This window comes from Manis javanica, chromosome 4 (assembly GCF_040802235.1).
Source record: "Manis javanica isolate MJ-LG chromosome 4, MJ_LKY, whole genome shotgun sequence".
Taxonomy (NCBI): Eukaryota; Metazoa; Chordata; class Mammalia; order Pholidota; family Manidae; genus Manis; species Manis javanica.
In genome coordinates this window covers 66,443,842-66,465,685 of record NC_133159.1, presented here as the reverse complement: position 1 = coordinate 66,465,685, position 21,844 = coordinate 66,443,842, and the positions used below count along the sequence as shown (strand labels likewise).

Genomic DNA, 21,844 nt, shown 5'->3' with positions numbered 1-21,844 from the left:
TTAGACTACTGACCTCTAGAACTGTAAGAATAAATTTGTATTGTTTCAAGCCACTAAATGCATGCTCATTTGTTACAGTAGCAGTAATAAATGAATAGACCTTTTCACTGAAGTCTTCCCTGACCATCTTAGCTCAAGTTTCAATGGCTACTCCCTTTGCTTATTTATTGTTCTTTTTATCCTTATAATATATGTCTAAATAAGACTCTGTTGATGAGTTATCCACTATATTGTCAGTCTTTTCTAGTGTTATATGAACTGCATAACAGCAGAGATAGGGTCTGTTTTTTATTCACTGCTCTAACTGTAGCACCTAGAACATGCTGGGTACATATTACGTGCTCAATGAATATTTGTTAAAAAAAATGAATGTAAGAATAAGTTCAGACTTTTCATTTATCTCTAATAAGTGACTTTAATTCTTACAGTGATTGTATCCACCAATTTTCCATACTAACACAATATACTTTACCAATAAATGCATCTGCGTGTATGTGCATGTGTGCACACTATAGTAGCATATTTATATTTAACTGATAATAACATGAATAGGAGCACATGGTGATTTTAATGTGTAATCAATAGGATTGACATAACCAGAATGAACATTTCATATGTCATATCTGCTTATCTCCATCACAGAAATGATGAATGAAATAAGCTGTGATATTTAATTAAAACAACATAAACAACAGAAAATACACAATGCCAATTAAGAGCAGGTGGTATGACTTTTTATTTTATTTCAATATATTTCTTCTTAGACATGTGGGACAATGTAGTGAAGAAATCTCAATGCCTCTCTCACTCTCCATAAATATCCCCTGCTCTTAGCACATAACTATAGCTCTTTTGTACTAGTATATAGCCACCAATATGCCATAGCTTTTACAGAAGAATGTATCACCTCTTAAGCATCCTAGTAGAAAGTCAATGTCTTAGATTTTAACCTTAAGAAAAACATAAAACTACATACTCTATTTTCATTTATGTCCAGGTTAGAGGAGCAAAGCTGTCTTTGAAATAAAGCAGACACTGTATATAAAAGCTGCCTGCTCTCTACATTTTATCTTTCATGAAAAAAAAAACACAAAGGAGGTAACGTATGCAACTGTGCATTGTTTTTGTATAAGGAATTTTTATCTATGCTTAATAAACCTGAATTCTCAATCAGCTTGTCAGTTATTCAGTGTGAGCAGCATAGCCAGGCTTATTATGCCATTCTGCAGGGAGTACATCATTCCAAAGAAGACATTTCCTTAGTGATATTTTTATTTATAGGCTATAATGTAGGGGCTGATGGTGGGAAATGGTCCTTCTTATTACAGACCTAGAAACTTTGGAAATTATTTTCCATTTCAACCTCAAGGGTTGACTTGTAGATATAAGCTGACATTTAAAGGATATTGATAATTCTCAGGAAAGAGGTTTAATCCTATAAATCGGGATCTCTAAGAGGACTCGATAGGGTTAAAATTAAACCTGTTGAGTCCTTTCTTTCTGGAATAGTCGAGTAATTTTCTGTCTGTAGATAAAAAGTAAACACTGCTCCTTTGTCACTGTAATTTTGTTGAGCAGATGTAGTGGGAAAAAACGAGACCATCGATAATATTCAGCATTAAGGTGTTTATATCATATAGTGGCCGAATAAATCTCCTCTGCTGATGAAAACTAGAGTAACTAGCAGAGTCATGACCAGGGGGCAAAAAGAAGGACGATATGCATTTCTCAAGCACTTCATGAGTAAAGTACATATGTGTTCATTGACAAAAGCTTATGCATGTGTCCCAGAGGAGCAGCGGGGACTGAGCACCTGTGCACAGTCCCTGTTCATACAGCTGGTTCTCCTGACAGGCTACTCCCCATGAAAAGTGCAAAGCAATCTCACAGCCAGGATATATACATATACATATATATATATATACACTTTTCTTAAGTATTAATAATAATATCACATATACATAAGTGTCAATGTTGACCAAGTAACTCAAATCACATTACCAACCATCTATTTCTAAACTAGCCTCACTGTAGGAGTAAGGAAACTGAGGAATAAAGTAAATTAATTACTTATCTAAGGTCAACTTCATAGGTCAGGAAGCAAGCCAGAACTAGACCCTATTCATAAGGATAGATCAGCTCCCTCGCTTGAAGTTGGCATTTACACGGAAAGTAACATCATACGAGTATCTCATAAAGTCTTTAAGCTATTATAGTAGAGTGGCTTCAGACAAAATTCGAATTGATTGAAACTTTCCTCTGAAACCTGAATCAAAGCAAACCCCATTTTTTTTTGTACCTCTTCTCTTGTAGTGAAGAATCCAAAGATAGCACAAAAATGGATGTTTCTCTCATACCTGTGGCTTATCAGTAAGAATAGAAGTAATGGGAATCTCATGAGAAAGCCTGCTCTTCAAAGATTTCCAATCCAATTTTTGAACTAAAGGTTTGAATTAGTATCAGATTAACATCAAAGTCTTTCAAAGTACATCTTCCAGGATTCAGTTATCAAGAGGACATCAGACATTGGAATTTAGGTTCAATTTTTGTGGCAAGAGGAAAGAAATAGGCAAATAAGCAGGTTTTACTTTTTCTTGACTTATGCCACCTTTTCTGTCTTTTCATCTTTTGCACATGTCATTTATTTCCACATTTACCTGTCATCACCTTCTTATGAAATAATTACACACATGCATGTATACATGCACACACAACCATATATATGTAATGTGATACTTCTTAATGTTCTGCTAAAGGAGTGGTACCTCAACAGGTTGTTTTACCTCTTTTTATAGGCGATACCCCACAGCTGCCAACCGTAGGAGCATGGAATCCAAAGGGTGTTCAGTTTCAGTGTCCTTCAAATGCATTTCAGTGGAGGGAATCCCACTCCACAGTGTCCAGGAGACAGTGTGGCTGCCATCCTTTTCCTGTCCCTAATCCTCAGATTCTCCTCATTGCACACATGATCGGTTTGGCTGCCAAACTCTCTCAAATTTCTTCTACCAGGAGTAGGTCAGCAACTCTTGGTGCAAATATCTGTAAGACAGGAAAATGGCAAGGGTGTTTCAGGGATCGGTCACCCTCAATCTACTCGGGAGAATTTCAGAAGAAGAAGAAATATGATTTGTAATTCAAGATGGAAACCTTTAGGGATTCTTACATCACAGATACAACTAAATATAGTAGGTATTAAATAGAGAAACAGTATCAAGTATGTTTTTTTAAGAAGCCACAGAAGTATGCCATCAAGAATTCCATCCGAACCTACTTTTAGCAGCCTATTCATCTGTGTACTTCCAAACCTTCCTTTTGTGGCTAGTTCTCCTGCTGAGGCCTAGTGTCTATAGAGGGTTAGCACAACCTTGAAGTTCCACACTGTAGCCCGAGGTGCTTTGTCACATTCTAAAGAAGAAAGTGCTTCACATCTCACTCTACAAATTGAAGCAAATGCTAATACGATGTTATGTGCACATGTTTATATTTTTATGAAACTAATATTTAATCTGTTTCAATTAAAATCAACCATGTATTACTTGCCTGCAGATTGCACATATTTGAAAGCTGATGGCCATTATATGGAAAAACATTTGAAAACACATGGGTCTTGTACAATGCTGAGTCAAGTGTAATATAAACTGAAGATGGTCCCTGCTAGGTATTTTGCAAATGCTTCTGCTACAGATAAGGCTGCTCGTGTCAATGTTAAAGGGAAGAAAAGGACACAGAGCTAAGATATGCATTTCTTTAGCTTACACTTTTCTTCCTAAGGGAACTTTAATATAATATACCTCCAAAAGCTGACGCAGATTCCAAGTTTCCTTAAACATAAGGACTCTGCACAAAAAAAAAGAAAAAGTCACTTTGAAAATATCTGGGTTCTTTTAACTGAGGAATGCTATTTATCTGCCTTTGTTCAAAATGCTTGAGTTAGTGCTTGTTTACCACTATTAAATGCAAGACTCAGAACCTGAAAATACTACTACAAAAATGCAGCTATATCCTCACTTACCCTTAGGCAATAAACAGGGCGCTTTCATAGGGTAATCTTGGCTATATTTTATCATATTCCTCTAAGTCTCCTGCCTGTAGCTCCCAATTAGACTGAACCAATGGGATTAGGGCAGTATCACAAGATTCTTATTTTTAAGTGCTTACTTTTTTTTTATATCCATCCTCAAAAGCACTACACATCCTTTAAAACCTCATCTTAGTTCTCTGAAATTCAACCCATATTTTTGTCCAATTATAACAACATGAGTTAGAGATAGTCAGCCTCACCCTTCTCTCTTAGCCCTCTTATTTTCCAGAAACCCTTTCCTGTGTTGCTGTTTCTATTGGTGTTTTCCTTTCCTAAGCTTAGTTTATCACTCCAGTACAATCACCTTCTTATACACAAATGATTCCTATTTTAATTTACGTAGTGGATTGAATAGTGGCCCCTCTAGGAAATACACCTATATCCTAACCCCCAGAACCTGTGAATATCACCTTAATTGAAAAAAAGTGTCTTTGCAGATGCAGTTAAGGATCTTGAGATAAGATCCTCCTGAGTTATATGACTCAGCCCTAAAGCCAATGACAAGCATCGTTATATAAAACAAGAGAAGACACAGAGACACATCAAAAGCCATGTGAAAATGAAGACAGGATGGGGTGGTGGGGTCACAAGCCAAGGAGTACTTGGAAACACCTGAGCTGGAAGAGGTAAGGAAGGAATCTTCCTGAAGTCTTTTGGAGAAAATATGGATCCACTACCACCTTATTTCAGATGTGTGGCTTCCAGAATTATGAGAGAATATATTTTTGTGACTGTAGGCCACCCAGTTTATGGTAATTTGTTTTGGCAGCCCTAGGAAACTGATACAGTCCCTTTCCTTCTTTACATGTCTAGCTCAATCCACCTACTTAACAAAAAACCTTTTCCTGCCTATCCCTTTCTTCCTTGTCCTCTCTTCAGATAGTTAAATGTCATTAAACAACTTGAGTCATAAGCAGAAGAGTGGATTTCATAATAGATCTCTATGGAGAAAACAGAAGTCGTAAGTAGGTTTGGGTTCCTTAAGGGCAGGGAGTGATCTCGGAATTGCTCATACATAGCTTGTATGAAGGCACATATTTACTGCTTAATAAACATTTTTCATTAGTAACTTCTGAAGTTAGATAAAATTAACCTTCAATGTTTCCATCCTCGAAAGTTTCTAAAAATTCTTCACTCTCAAACTTCACTTAAGATTTGTCAAGATGTTTCCATCTACTTCCTTTCTGTCTTTGAATTTAACCTTGTGTCCCCAAACAGCAGTGACCCAGATTAGTAAATAATTATAATTATGATGATGATAATAATAATAACAAATAATGATAACTCAGAGTCCAACAGTATCACGCCAAACTAATACTTTACTTTCTTTTTAGAACAAACATATTTCAGGAGTTTCATATGCGAACTTAGCTACCATTTAATATATTGCTTGCATTAAAAAATATATTCTTCCTTCCAATACAACCTTTATGAAGTAATTCTAGATTTAGTAATTCTAGATGAAGATTCTGGTTAAACTGACTCAACAGGACTCTTGCTAAAACTGGACAATGGGAGTCCAAAATGGTTTGAGGCTGTTCTCTTCTATTCTTGGAAAGACACCAGCCAATGTTTGCATGTCGGATATACTCATCTCTTGCTATCTCTAATCCATAATGTAATAAATAAGGCAGATTTTATTCAAAGGGAGCTATTTTGGTAGGTATACAAGCGAGCTGCTACAATGGATGGGTTCTGTGGTAGGAAAAGAGATCCGGCTCAACTCTGAATACAAGGGAAAGTAGAAATTTATAGCTAAGGAATAAAGGTTGAGGTCAGTAGATGGAAAAACACTAAAATCACTAAGTAAAATCTTTCATAGGTTTTCATTTCTTGTTTGATGAGTCATAACTTTACCACTTTGAAAATTATACTGTCACAGAAGGGAAATGTGCCTCTTATATCACCAACATTAAGCTCCACAATGTCATGTATGCTAACTCATCCAATATTCAAAACAACTCTACAAGGTGGGAGACCTTCTTTGTAGAGCCCTTGTATACTAGTGTTAAAGGTAAAGATATTCAATGACACTTGTTAAAGATCAATTAGGATAAAGAAACTGAAATGAGATTTTGCAATAGGAAGAGATTGGGCTCAACTCCAAATACAACAAAGAAATGTAAGAATTATAACCAAGGATCAGGGTAAGATTAGTGGATGGAAAATTGCTAAAAGGAAACTTCAGGGATGAAGGTGGATTCTCATTAATTGGACCTAATAAGATTCTTGTTGAAGGCAGGCCAGGGGGATCAGGCTTCACCTGGGGAGTGGTAGAGGGCTAAAAACATCAGGACCAGGTATCAACATTGATCAGATATCAAGGATGGAAATTCTGGTTAAACTGACTCAACAAGACTCTTGCTAAAACTGGACAATGGGAGTTCAAAAACCAAGGCCTAGTTGAGAAGAGAGCTCAGAAGAGCCTCAGTAGAGATTGGCCAAGGAGAGAATCTTTATTGGAACTTCTAACATTAAAGGAGAATCTTCTAATAACATCATTACTAACAGCTTCTTGCTTTCCACCTGTCTTCTTTTCTCACTTGTGATATTTTACTAAAAAAGCTTAATCCCCTGAGGTGGAGCCAAGATGGTGGCGTGAGTAAAGCAGCAGCAATCTCCTCCCAAAACCACATATATCTATGAAAATATAACAAAGACAACTCTTCCTAGAATAGAGGCCAAAGGACACAGGACAACATCCAGACCACATCCACACCTGCGAGAAACCAGTGCCTCGCGAAGGGGGTAAGATACAAGCCCCGACCCGAGCGCCCCTCCCCGCAGCTCCCAGCAGGAGGAGAGGAGTCAGACAGGGGAGGGGGAGGGAGCCCAGGACTGCTGAACACCCAGCCCCAGCCATCTGTACCAGAGTGCAGACACAGTGCATGTGTGGGGTCCTGGATACTAGGGAAACAGGCCAGGAAGACTGGTGAGTGGGTGCCTGAGGATGGCGCTGGAGAACAAACAAAAGCGAGTGGCCATTTTTTTTTTTGCAAGTGCTTTCTAGAAGTATTAAAGGGACAGGGACCCCAATACTAGGGAAACAGGGCAGCAAGACCGGTGATCGGGTGCCTGAGGCCGGCGCCAGAGAACAAAGAAACGTGAGTGGCCTTTTTTTTTTTTCTCTTTTTTTGGCAAGTGCTTCTTGGAAGTCTTAAAGGGACAGGGACCCCAAAACTAGGGAAACAGGGCAGCAAGACCTGTGAGCGGTTAACTGAGGCCAGTGCCTGAGAACAAACAAAAGCGAGTGTTTTTTTTTTAATTATTCATTTAATTTTTGTTGTTGTTGTTGTTGTTTTGTTTTGGTGAGTGCTTTTTGGAAGTCTTAAAGGGGCAGGGCGGGACACTTGGTCCAGATGCAGAGAATCTGGGGATCTCTGGGCACTCTAACCCCCTGGGCAGCAGGGAGCATGGAGGCCCCTTATGGAGATAAATAGCCTCCCGGCTGCTTCCCCTCCAATGGGGCTCCACCATTTTGGAGCAGCAGCCCGAGCCAGGCCATGCACACTGTAACAGTGGAGATAAACTCCATAGCAGCTGGGCAGGAAGCAGAAGCCTTGCCTGTGAGCAGCTGCCCAGCACAAGCCACTAGAGGTCACTGTTCTCCCAGGAGAGGAAGGCCACAAAACAAGAAGGGAAGTTCTTCCAGCCATCACTCATTCCAGTTCAGCAAACTATTTCTATCACCATGAAAAGGCAAAATTACAGGTAAACACAAGATCACAGAGGCAACACCAGAGAAGGAGACAGACCTAACCAGTCTTCCTGAAAAAGAATTCAAAATAAAAATCATAAACATGCTGATGGAGATGCAGACAAAAATGCAAGAGCAATGGGATGAGGTCTGGAGGGAGATCACAGATGCCAGGAAGGAGATTACAGAAGTGAAACAAACTCTGGAAGGATTTGTAAGCAGAATGGATAAGATGCAAGAGGCCATTGAAGGAATAGAAACCAGAGAACAGGAACGCATAGAAGCTGATGCAGAGAGAGATGAAAGGATCTCCAGGAATAAAACAATATAAAGAGAACTGTGTGACCAACCCAAAAGGAACAATATCCGTATTATAGGGGTACCAGAAGAAGAAGAGAGAGGGAAAGGGACGGAAAGTATCTTGGAAGAAATAATTGCTGAAAACTTCCCCAAACTGGGGGAGGAAATAATCAAACATACCAAGGAAATACACAGAACCCCAAACAGAAAGGATCCAAGGAGGACAACACCAAGACACATAATAATTAAAATGGCAAAGATCAAGGACAAGGAAAGAGTTTTAAAGGCAGCTAGAGAGAAAAAGGTCACCTATAAAGGAAAGCCCATCAGGCTACCATCAGACTTCTCAACAGAAACCCTACAAGCCAGAAGAGAATGGCATGATATACTTAATGCAATGAAACAGAAGGGCCTTGAGCCAAGGATACTGTATCCAGTATGACTATCATTTAAATATGATGGTGGGATTAAACAATTCCTAGACAAGCAAAAGCTGAGGGAATTTTCTTCCCACAAACCACCTCTACAGGGCATCTTACAGGGACTGCTCTAGATGGGAACAGTCCTAAAAAGAGCACAGAACAAAACACCCAAAATATGAAGAATGGAGGAAGAGGAATAAAAAGGGAGAGAAGAAAAGAATCTCCAGACAGTATATACAACAGCTCAATAAGTGAGCTAAGTTAGGAAGTAAGTTACCTAAGAGGCTAACCTTGAACCTTTGGTAACCACAAATTTAAAGCCTGCAATGGCAATAAGTACATATCTTTCAATAGTCACCCTAAATGTAAATGGACTGAATGCACCAATCAAAAGACACAGAATAATAGAATGGATAAAAAAGCAAGACCCATTTATATGCTGCTTACAAGAAACTCACCTCAAATCCAAAGACATGCACAGACTAAGAGTCAAGGGATGGAAAAACATATTTCAGGCAAACAACAGCAAGAAGAAAGCAAGGGTTGCAGTACTAAAAACAGACAAAATAGACTTCAAAACAAAGAAAGTAACAAGAGATAAAGAAGGACACTACATAATGACAAAGGGCTCAGTCCAACAAGAGGATATAACCATTCTAAATATATATGCACCCAACACAGGAGCACCAGCGTATGTGAAACAAATACTAACAGAACTAAAGGGGCAAATAGACTGAAATGCATTTATTTAAGGGACTTCAACACACCACTCACCCCAAAGGTTAGATCCACTGCACAGAAAATAAGTAAAAACACGGAGGCACTGAACAACACAGTAGAGCAGATGGACCTAATAAACATCTATAGAACTCTACAGCCAAAAGCAACAGGATATACATTCTTCTCAAGTGCACATGGAACATTCTCCAGAATAGACCACATACTAGGCCACAAAAAGAGCCTCAGTAAATTCCAAAATACTGAAATTCTACCAACCAATTTTTCAGACCATGAAGGTATAAAACTAGAAATAAATTCCACAAAGTAAACAAAAAGGCTCACAAACACATGGAGGCTTAAAAACATGCTCCTAAATAATCAAAAGATCAACAAACAAATTAAAATAGAGTTCAAGGAATATACAGAAACAAATGACAACAACAACACAAAGCCCCAACTTCTATGGGACACAGCGAAAGCAGTCTTAAGAGGAAAGTATATAGCAATCCAGGCAACTTGAAGAAGGAAGAACAATCCCAAATGAATAGTCTAACATCACAATTATCGAAACTGGAAAAAGAAGAACAAATGAGGCCTAAAGTCAGCAGAAGGAGGGACATAATAAAGATCAGAGAAGAAATAAACAAAATTGAGAAGAATAAAACAATAGCAAAAATCAACAAAACCAAGAGCTGGTTCTTTGAGAAAGTAAAAAAAAATAGATAAGCCTCTAGCCAAACTTATTAAGAGAAAAAGAGAATCAACACAAATCAACATAATCAGAAATGAGAATGGAAAAATCACGACAGACTCCACAGAAATACAATGAATTATTAAAGACTACTATGAAAACCTATATGCCAACAAGCTGGAAAACCTAGAAGAAATGGACAACTTCCTAGAAAAATACAACCTTTGAAAACTGACCAAGGAAGACACACAAAAGTTAAACAAACCAATTACAAGCAAAGAAATTGAAACGGTAATCAAAAAACTACCCAAGAACAAAACCCCCGGGCCCGACAGATTTACCTCGGAATTTTATCAGACACACAGAGAAGACATAATACCCATTCTCCTTAAAGTTATCCAAAAAATAGAAGAGGAGGGAATACTCCCAGACTCATTCTATGAAGCCTACATCACCCTAATACCAAAACCAGGCAGACCCCACCAAAAAAGAAAACTACAGACCAATATCCCTGATGAATGTAGATGCAAAAATACTCAATAAAATATTAGCAAACAGAATTCAAAAGTATATCAAAAGGATCATACACTATGACCAAGTGGGATCCATCACAGGGATGCAAGGATGGTACAACATTCGAAAATCCATCAACATCATCCACCACATCAACAAAAAGAAAGACAAAAACCACATGATCATCTCCATAGATGCTGAAAAAGCATTTGACAGAATTCAACATCCATTCATGATAAAAACTCTCAGCAAAATGGGAATAGAGGGCAAGTACCTCAACATAATAAGGGCCATATATGATAAACCACAGCCAACATTATATGGAACAGCAAGAAGCTGAAAGCTTTTGCTCTGAGATCAGGAACGTGACAGAGATGCCCACTCTCCCCACTGTTATTTAACATAGTACTGGAAGTTCTAGCCACGGCAATCAGACAAAACAAAGAAATACAAGGAATCCAGATTGGTAAAGAAGAAGTTAAACTGTCACTATCTCCAGATGACATGATATTGTACATAAAAAACCTAAAGACTCCACTCCAAAACTACTAGAACTGATATCGGAATACAGCAAAGTTGCAGGATACAAAATTAACACACAGAAATCTGTAGCTTTCCTATACACTAACAATGAACCAATAGAAAGAGAAATCAGGAAAACAATTCCATTCACAGTTGCATCCAAAAGAATAAAATACCTAGGAATAAACTTAACCCAAGAAGTGAAAGACCTATACCCTGAAAACTACAAGTCACTCTTAAGAGAAATTAAAGGGGACACTAACAAATGGAAACTCATCCCATGCTCATGGCTAGGAAGAATTAATATCGTCAAAATGGCCATCCTGCCCAAAGCAGTATACAGATTTGATGCAATCCCTATCAAATTACCAGCAACATTCTTCAATGAACTGGAACAAATAATTCAAAAATTCATATGGAAACACCAAAGACCCCGAATAGCCAAAGCAATCCTGAGAAAGAAGAATAAAGTAGGGGAGAACTCACTCCTCAACTTCAAGCTCTACTACAAAGCCATAGTAATCCATACAATTTGGTACTGGCACAAGAACAGAGCCACAGACCAGTGGAACAGATTAGAGACTGCAGACATTAACCCAAACATATATGGTCAATTAATATTTGATAAAGGAGCCATGGACATACAATGGCGAAATGACAGTCTCTTCAACAGATGGTGCTGGCAAAACTGGACAGCTACGTGTAGGAGAATGAAACTGGACCATTGTCTAATCCCATACACAAAAGTAAATTCAAAATGGATCAAAGACCTGACTGTAAGTTATGAAACCATAAAACTCTTAGAAAAAAACATAGGCAAAATCCTCTTAGACATAAACATGAGTGACTTCTTCTTGAACATATCTCCCTGGGCAAGGAAAACAACAGCAAAAATGAACAAGTGGGACTATATTAAGCTGGAAAGCTTCTGTACAGCAAAAGACATGATCAATAGAACAAAAAGGAACCCTGCAGTATGGGAGAATATATTTGAAAATGACAGATCTGATAAAGGCTTGGCGTCCAAAATATATAAAGAGCTCACCCACCTCAACAAACAAAAAACAAACAATCCACTTAAAAAATGGGCAGAGGAACTGAACAGACAGTTCTCCAAGAAAGAAATACAGATGGCCAACAGACACATGAAAAGATGTTCCAAATCACTAATTATCAGAGAAATGCAAATTAAAACTACAATGAGGTATCACCTCACACCAGTAAGGATCACCACCATCCAAAAGACAAACAAGAACAAATGTTGGCGAGGCTGTGGAGAAAGGGGAACCCTCCTACACTGCTGGTGGGAATGTAAATTAGTTCAACCATTGTGTAAAGCAGTATGGAGGTTCCTCAAAATGCTCAAAATAAACTTACCAGTTGACCCAGGAATTCCACTCCTAGGAATTTACACTAAGAACGCAGCACTCAAGTTTGAGAAAGACAGATGCACCCCTATGTTTATCGCAGCACTATTTACAATAGCCAAGAATTGGAAGCATCCTAAGTGTCCATCAGTAGATTCATGGGTAAAGAAGATGTGGTACATATACACAATGGAATACTACTCAGCCATAAAAAGAGGGAAAATCCTACCATTTGCAGCAACATGGATGGAGCTGCCTCGGGTATTATGCTCAGTGAAATAAGCCAAGCAGAGAAACAGAAATACCAAATGATTTCACTCATCTGTGGAGTATAAGAACTAAGGAAAAACTGAAGAAATAAAACAGCAGGAGAATCACAGAACCTAAGAATGGACTAACAAGTACCAAAGGGAAAGGGACTGGGGAGGATAGGTGGGTAGGGAGGGATAAGGGGGGGTGGGAAGATGATGGGGGGTAATAAGACTAGCATGCATAAAGGGGGGGTGGTAGAAAGGGGAGGGCTGTACAGTACAGAGAAGACAAGTAGTGATTGTACAGCATTCTGCTATGCTGATGGACAGTGACTGTAAAGGGGTTTATAGGGGGAACCTGGTATAGGTGAGAGCCTAGTAAACATAATATTCTTCTTGTAATTGTAGATTAATGATAAAAAAAATCGGTTCCTGTGTGGTGACCTCCAATAAGTTCTTCACAATGGTATAAAGGGCATATCAAAATGTGGGCAAAGGTTCTGTTTGTGTTTATACAGAGAATCAAAGCCTAATTTGGCCACTCAAAAAATGAACTAAGATACGATATGAAGAAGAAGTTCCAACATCAACATACTCTGGAAGAGTCATTCCAGAAGATGATCTTCAAAATACATCAACAAAAATCCTGGCGCTGTTGCAGTTTTAGCTGCATTCATCCCACTGGTTCCTGGACTTGCCATTGGAATGAAGAAGGAGATATCTAAGCTGGCCTGTGCAGACAGTAAAACAACAAATCTGACTGGATCTATACTGTTGGAACTCAACCAAGAATTAAGAGAAGTGCAAATTGCAGTGCTCCAAAATCTTGAGACTACAGACTATCTACTGTTAAAAGAACATATGGGATGTGAACAGTTCCCAGGAATGTGTTGTTTTAAATTGTCTGATTTTTCTCAAACTATTCAAATTCAATTAGACAATATCCATCATATCATAGATAAGTTTTCACAAATGCTTAGGGTGCCTGACTGGTTTTCTTGGTTTCACTGGAGATGGCTGGTAATTGTAGGTCTGCTTTGGTTATGTAACTGTATTCCTATTATGTTAATGTGGGTGTGCAATTTAATTAGTAGTTTAAAACCTATACATGCTTAAGTTACTCTACAAGAAGATATGTCAAAGAAATAACCAATCTTCCCATGTTTTCTTCTGCCTGCTACTTCTATAGCTTTTCTTCTTCCTTCCTAATTACAACCCTTAAATAGAATTCGTGCCTCATATCAAATTTACCGAGTATCATAATTCTTCCAAGTGCTAAAGATACCTCAAGACAAATACTGGGCATAAAACCCACAGGGCATAACTCTGCAAAGAAGTAAAAAGCCAACCTTTTCAAACAATATTGATTCTCTCTCACTTACCAACTTTACATTTCCCTGTATGGCCCTGGAAGATGACTGGTTAGCCAGAGACAGGTAAGATTCCTCAAGGGAGGAACAACCTAAGACAGGCACAGTCGCAGGGGGGCCATCAGGTGAGAAATTGGGGATCAATAGAGGTGAGGCTTAGAACCTCACCCCCTCTGTTTTGAGCAAAATCTTCTGCATCCGTGGATGTTTTGTTGCCCTTTTCTAGCTTGGATTAATACTTAGCCTATAGGCATACACCTGATCATCTACATTTGCTTTCTTACAGCACTAAACTATGTTTTCTACCTTTATCTTGCATCTACCTACCACTTCAGCAGTTTTTTTAAAAAAATAAAAAATAAATAAAATAATAATAATAATAATAATAATAATAATAATAATAATAATAATAATGGAGAAATGTGGGATTCACATATAAACCAAGTATAAAAATCAAACGAATATTCATATTTGACCTGATTGTTTATAGTTCATAATGCGTGATCAAAACCGAAAGTTTCTGTGATGACTGCCCTTCCACTGTTCACCATGTAAGAACTTATTCACTATGTAAGAATTTGTTCACCATGTAAGAACTTGTTTGTTGTGCTTCAGAAGATCGGAGACTGATGAGAATTAGGCTTGGGGTGGATTAATGATTGTGCATCGACTCCCCTGTATAGAATTTTATTGTTGTTAACTGTTAACAACCATTTGATCAATAAATACGAGAGATGCCCTCTCAAAAAAAAAAAAAAAAGCTTAATCCCCATCTTTCTTCTAATCCAAAAGAGGAATATTGCTTCCCTTATGGAAAGTGTAGGTATTTATTTCTAATTTCCTTTTCCCTTAGCCTTATTTTATGATTGCCTCACTTACCCTCCTCACTCCTTGTGTCTCCTATTGAAAGGCTTCTTCTCCTTTAACATTGTGTGTGTGTGTGTGTGTGTGTGTGTGTGTGTGTGTGTGTGTGTGTGTGTGTGTGTTTCCTTTGCTATTTTGTGTGTTTCCCTCTCTTCTCTTCTTCTCTGGCTTTTGTTTCTTTACCTTATTTTAGTTTCTAGACCACAGTATATGTTTTCTCTTTAAAGCCTCCCACTGTTTAACTTCCTCTTCATATTGTTTTCTTGGCTCACATTCTCCTTTACTAGCATTCAGTGCTAAAGCTTCCTGCTGCTCAGATTCCTTTAGTCCTAACATCTATAGAAGAGTTTCTTTTCTTGCATTTACTGGGAAAGTTTCTTACTAGAGTCCTCCTATATGTGGCTTAGTATACTCTGAATACTCAGTAAGCTGCAAGCATTAAATCCCATTTGTTGGCAATCTCTAGATAAGAAGCGAGAAGTAGGATGTTGGGAAAACCTGCATAACAGTAATTTCCCAGCTTTGAATGGGGATGGGTTCTTGGTCAAGTTATATGTATTGGTATGAATAGATTTTGCTCCTCTAGAAAATGATTGATAATCATACCCTTACAGAGGTCATGTGTGGGGATATGTTCTTTTTTAAATAAGTGTAAGAAATATTCAGGGAAAAGAACCAGGATATTCAGTATCTTTGAGGACTAATACTAAAGAGAATTTAAAGAAGCATCCAGAAGCTGAATAGAAGTACATGTCTACTGAGTGTCATTGAGATTATTGTTTATGTACTTTTTATGTTGTGTATCCCCCCTTTCTTGTGGCTGGCACATTGAAGTTCACCATAGAAATGTACTTGGGTATTTGGTGATTCTTCTTATTCTCAACCATTCATTCAACAATATTTATTATTTTTGATGTGCTCCATGATCAAGATATTATGGTGAGCAAAATACAAATATAATCAAAAATAGACATTTGTTCTGTTGTCATAGAGCTTAGAATATTACAGCAAATCACTACTAAAATAATATAAATTGTCATGTTTGGGCAGTGGTACACATGAAATGAACATAGTGCTGTAAAGATGTACAAGGGATATCTGACATATTAGACGTATCAGAGAAGGTTCAATGAGTTGACATTAAAGGCAAAGAAGAGCTGTCAGATGAAGCTGGGAAGAGAGCAGATGTCCGGCAATTGGGAATCCCACTAAAGACAATGGGACATGACTGGATTTGTAACATAAAAGTATAAATCTAGCTTCAATATTATGATGAATAATTTTGTGTGTCAACTTATATTGGACACAGTGCCTAGATATTTGGTCAAACATTATTCTAGATGTTTCTGTGAGGGTGTTTTAGGATGGGATTAACAATCAAATCAGTGGACTTCGAGTAAAGCAAATTGTCCTCCATAATGTAAGAGGGCCTCACCCAATCAGTTGAAGGCCTAAAAGAACAAAAGACTTGTCTCCCCCAAGCAGCAAGAAAATCTGCCAGGAGGTAGCCCTCGGACCTAAGCTGCAGCATCAGCTCCTCTTTGGGTCTCCAGCCCAACTAGGAAGATTTTGGATTCACCAGCCTCTATAATCTCATGAGCCAATTCTTTAAAATATATGTGGTTTTTTTCTCACTTTCTTTCCTTCTTCCCTTTCTCTTTCTCAATATATATGTGTGTGTGTGTGTATATATATATGTCTATATATGTGGACATATGCATTTGTTGGTGGGCCAAAAATGATGTTGGCTATTATAGGTATACCTTGAAGATACTGCAGGTTCTGTTCCAGGCCACAGAAATAAAACAAATATCACAATAAAGCAAATAAAATGAATTTTTTCCCAGGCATATAAAATTATGTTTGCACTATAATGTAGCCATTAAATGTGCAATAGCATTTGTCTAAAAAATGAACATACCTTAATTGAATACTTTATTGTTAAAAACTAACCATTATCTCAGCTTTCAATGAGTCCTAATCTTTTACTGATGGAGGGTCTTGCCAAACATAAGAATGAAGAACACACATCAGGAAAAATATGTAAAGAAGAATCTCAGTAACACTCAGCAGACGAGTACTTCTATTAAGCATCTGAATGCTTCTTTAAATTCTCTTTGGTATTAGTCCTCAAAGATGTTGATGGCTACTGACTGATCAGTGGTGGTTCCTGAAAGTTAGTATGGCTGTAGCAATTCCTTAAAATAATACAATGAAGTTTGCCACATCAATTGACTCTTCCATTCACAAAGGATTTCTCTGCAGCATGTGATGCTGTTTGATAGCATTTTACCCCCAGCAGAAATTCTTTCAAAATTGCAGTCGATCCTCTCAAGCCCTGCCGCTGCTTTATCAACTTAGTTATGTAATATTCTAAATTCTTTGTTGTCATTTCAACAGTCTTCACAGCATCTTCACCAGGATAAGTTTCCCTATCAAGAAATCTCTGTTACTCCTCCATAAGAAACAACTCTTCATCTGTTTCTTTTATCCTGAGATGCAGCAATTCAGTCAGATCTTCAGGCTCCACTTTTAATTCTAGTTTTCTTGTTATTTTCAACACATTTCAGTTACATCCTCCACTGGTACCTTGAAGCCCTCAGAGTCCTCCTTGAGGGTTTGAATCAACTTCTTCCAAATTCCCATTAATGTTGGTATTTTGATCTCTTCCCATGAATCCTGAATGTTCTTAATGGCATCTGGAATGATGAATCCTTTCCAGGTTTTCAATTACTTTGCCCAGAGGATTCCATCAGAAGAATCACTATCTGTGGCAGCTATAGCCTTCTGAAATTAATAAGACTTGAAAGTCAAAATGAGTCCTAGATCCATGGGCTGCTAAATGCATATTGTATTAGCAGGCATGAAACATTAATATCATCGCACATCTCCATCAGCATCCTTGGGTGAACAGATGCATTGTCAATAAACAGTAATGTTTTGAAAGAATTTTTTTTTTCCTGAGCAATAGGTCTCAGTAGCAAGTTAAAATATTTAGTAAATGGGCTGTAAACAGATATGCTGTCATCCAAGCTTTGTTGTTCCATTTATAGAGCACAAGCAGAGTAGATTTAACATAATTCTTAAGGGCCCTAGCATTTTCAGAAAGGTAAATGAGCATTGCCTTCAAGGTAAGTCACCAGCTACATTAGCCCCTAACAAGAGAGTCAATCTGTCAGGGGTTGCCAACAACCAGGATCAGCCAAAACACCATTTGTGTTACATGGGACATTTGCCAACATCCTTATAAAACAACATTGAAAGTTCTTCTACATAACCCTTTTCCTATGTAGAAGGAATTCTTCCACAGCCTCCTGATTTTCGGAACCTAGAAGTTTAGCATTTTTTCATGCCCTATCACTTTTTGAAACATGAACCAGCCAAAACCATCAAAGGGTTTACCATTTTCCTGACTGACCCTGGCTAACGTGGCCATAGTTTCTTTGGTTTTTAGCCTCACAATGATAGTGTGCACTATAATTTTATCAGTTGAAACAACAAATTTAGCCACTTTTCATCTTTTCCACAGATTCATCATACACTAAAATATTACCTTGACACTTTCTAGTGCAGTCTTATGTACAGATAGGTCAATTCCTCTTCCTTTTTCTAGATGTACCATATTAACATTGAACTCATGGCCAACAGCACTTAAGTCATGCCTGAATGAAGCTTATTGAACATGTGTTTTCCCCCATAAGCCATGTCAAAGTTTCTTATATTTAGACACACTAGACAGAGCTTGTGCACCATGTTCGGGGTCACTGTAAACTGTGAAGTCACCAAACAACAACGACAACAAAAAAAGCAAAAATAAATAAGTTGCAAAATGAAAAATTTGCTTACAGTATAACACCTGAAACAAGAAGGCAGACCCTTGCTTATTCAACCTCAGCCAGAAACATGCACAAACAACTCAAAATTTTGGCTAGTTGGCACATGTATGCAAAATGATCTGAAAGCCCTTGAGTATTGATTTTGGGGTTACATATAAAATTTAGTTTGTAGGCTAATTCACAAATATGGAATCTCTGAATAATGGAATTAACTGTATTTTTTCTTTATTAAATAAAACTATATGCATTTTTTGAACCAATGCTAAACTGATACTTTTAGAGTGTAGAAAATGGGCACACAACCTAAAAGAAGGTCTGTTGGCCAATTCTAGAGATCACATTTAATAAGACGAATGAATTGACCATAGCATACTTTCCTTAGAAAAACTGTTGTAAATTCACCAAATATAGAAAAAAACATCCAATTGCTAACCAGGACTTGCCAACAACCAGGTAAATATAGGGTAAATTACTATAATAAACACATTACACGTGTAGTGTGAGAACCTGAATTTGTGGTTATGCATCTGATCCCAGCATCTGACTGGGAAATGCAGAAGGTTTACAAAAGCTTGTTTTTAAATGTTGCTTACAAAAGTAAGATTGAGGTAAAGTATTTCTGATCCAAAAGTTGGAGAGTATAAATTCAAAGCAAACACATGGAAAACAATGGAATTAAGCTAAGTGGATCAGGCCAAACAGGTGTTTATTTACTTTCTTATCAGTTACAGACATGTAATAATGGACAATAAAATTGTGGCTACAATCTGTGTAAACCTTCATATAAAATGTAAATTTCTTAAGAAACTAGGAAGACGTTAGTGTCACTTAATCTGAAAAAGCACACTATTGATTTCTGAGGCTTTGATAAACAAATACAATTTATTTAAACAGAGTATGATCTCTAACTTGTCATATCACATATCAGGTGATTAATTTTACCTTCCAAGAAACACAAAAATAAAAGTCAATGAACTACAGTTTCTTCATAATTACAAGAATCACTGGCATCATTAACATGACATTGATTGTGAAATGAAGACCTCTCTCTACATCCTACCAGTAGCAAGACTAAAGCTATGTTTTCCGAGATAAACTCTTCAACATCAGAAGTTTTGACAGTTCTAGAGGGAAAGAAAATGGCATTTTTATTCTCAATAGAATGTAAAACCACAGGTACTGATGCAGTTACAGCTTGAAAGCATATTCTTAAGTATTGAAAATGACTCAGCAGGGAAATAGTGTGGGTTTAAGTTTGATAATGCCACAGTAAAGAAAAGGAGAAACTGAAATTATATGCACTTCGGTAAAGTAACAGCGTACATTCACGTTGCAGCTCTTGACAGGCAAAGCCATACATGCCCCTCAGTTGACATGTACACCTCTCACAACATTGGCTAAATTATAGTTTACTTGTTGGAAATTGTGCTTCTAGCCACGGTTAGCAACATTCAAGAGCCATGTGAGAGATTGTAGGGCACAAAGATAAGACATCGTCATCTCCTTAAGTCATTTTTCAAGAAATTATCACATTTTTATTCCCTTTGCCTCAATACTCTCTTTTGCTGTAAGCTCTGTGTTCAGCTCTTTACCCTGTATGATTTTTTCACTCCTCACTCGTCAAAGCTAAATATTCAAAGAAACAAGAAAACAACAGAAAGTAAACTTGTGCCTTCCCACAAAGTTTTCATAACTGGCAGAAAGGATGTGAAGCTGCACTTTTGCCCAAGAGGCTTGAGAAAGGAGTTTTGTCCTCTCACACCAAATGTAGTAACTATGAACTGAATTGTATAGTAGTCACTACTGATTGTTTACATGAAAAAGTCTGGAAACTGTTATCATTTGATTCACACCTGATAGTCTCAAGAGAGTTTGAGCATCTGAGAATGTAACAAGTTGGGAGGATGGTCTCAGCTTCTCCTTTCTATCTCCCTTTCTAGAGCTAAATAACCATCAGGGAAAGTACGCTGATGAGCTTTGAGAACACACACAGCTTCTAGGACTCCTGGGAGAGGGCAGGTAAGGGAGCTCAGTCTTTGTATGTCAAGGAGAGGAACTGCCCTTCTCTAGGTGAAGGTCAATCATGGGATTAGTAGATCTCTAGAAAAATATTTACACCAAAGACCAATGAAATCCCTGGAGAGAGGGCTGCTTGTGATTCTGGGAGGACCACCCTGACCTGGATAACTGCAGGTTAGGCTACATTAATATTAATCTCAGGCTCACTGGATAGGAAAGGGTGTGATTTACACATAAGAATTCAGACAACATCAAGCACTGCCCCATTCCTCGGCAGAAAGTAATACTCTCCAATTAGTTGTCAACCAAAACACAAGGACAGATATTTTTTTTAATTAAAGTATTATTGATATACAATCTTACAAAGGTTTCACATCAGTAACATTGTGGTTTCAATATTCATCTGTATTATCAAGTCCCTCTATACCCCATACAAGCACTGTCCATCAGTGCAGTAAGATGCTATAGAGCCACTACTTGTCTTCTCCATTCTATACTCCATTCCATATGACCCACCTATATTGTGAGTGCTAATTATAATGCCCCTTAGTCCCCTTATCCCTCCCTCTCCACACAACCCATTCCCTTTGGTAACCAACAGTCCCTTTTTGGAGTCTGTGAGTCTGCTGCTGTTTTGTTCCTTCAGTTTTGCTTTGTTATTATACTCCACAAATGACTGAAATCATTTGATACTTGTCTTTCTCTGCTTGGCTTATTTCACTGAGCATAATAACCTCTAGCTCCATCCATGTTGTTGCAAATGGCAGAATTTCTTTTCTTTTTATGGCTGAATAATTTTCCATTGTGTATATGTACCACATCTTCTTCACTCATTCAGCTACTGATGGACACTTAGGTTGCTTCCATATCTTTGCTATTGTAAATAGTGCTGCTATAAACATACGGGTGCATAAGTCTTTTCGAATCAGGGATCTTGTTTTCTTTGGGTAAATTCCTAGGAGTGGAATTCCTGGGTCTAATGGTGTTTCTATTTTTAGTTTTTTGAGGAACCTCCATAATGCTTTCCATAATGGTTGAACTAATTTACAATCCCACCAAAGTGTAGGAGGGTTCCCCTTTCTCCACATCCTCACCAGCATTTGTTGTTGCTTGTCTTTTGATTGTTGGCCATCTTAACTGGTGTGAGGTGATATCTCATCATGGTTTTAATTTTCATTCCCTGATAATTAG

At 37.7% G+C, this 21,844-nt stretch overlaps 1 long non-coding RNA gene across 2 annotated transcripts in view; it reads right to left on the bottom strand.

Annotated features, from left to right (window-relative positions):
* LOC140848698 (uncharacterized) overlaps nt 1-21,844 on the bottom strand; it is a 278,561-nt gene that overhangs the window by 90,195 nt on the left and 166,522 nt on the right. For both annotated transcript variants that reach the window (XR_012129804.1, XR_012129803.1), the window contains exon 2: nt 2,784-3,039. This is a non-coding gene — a long non-coding RNA (uncharacterized lncRNA). The remainder of the gene's footprint in view (nt 1-2,783; nt 3,040-21,844) is intronic.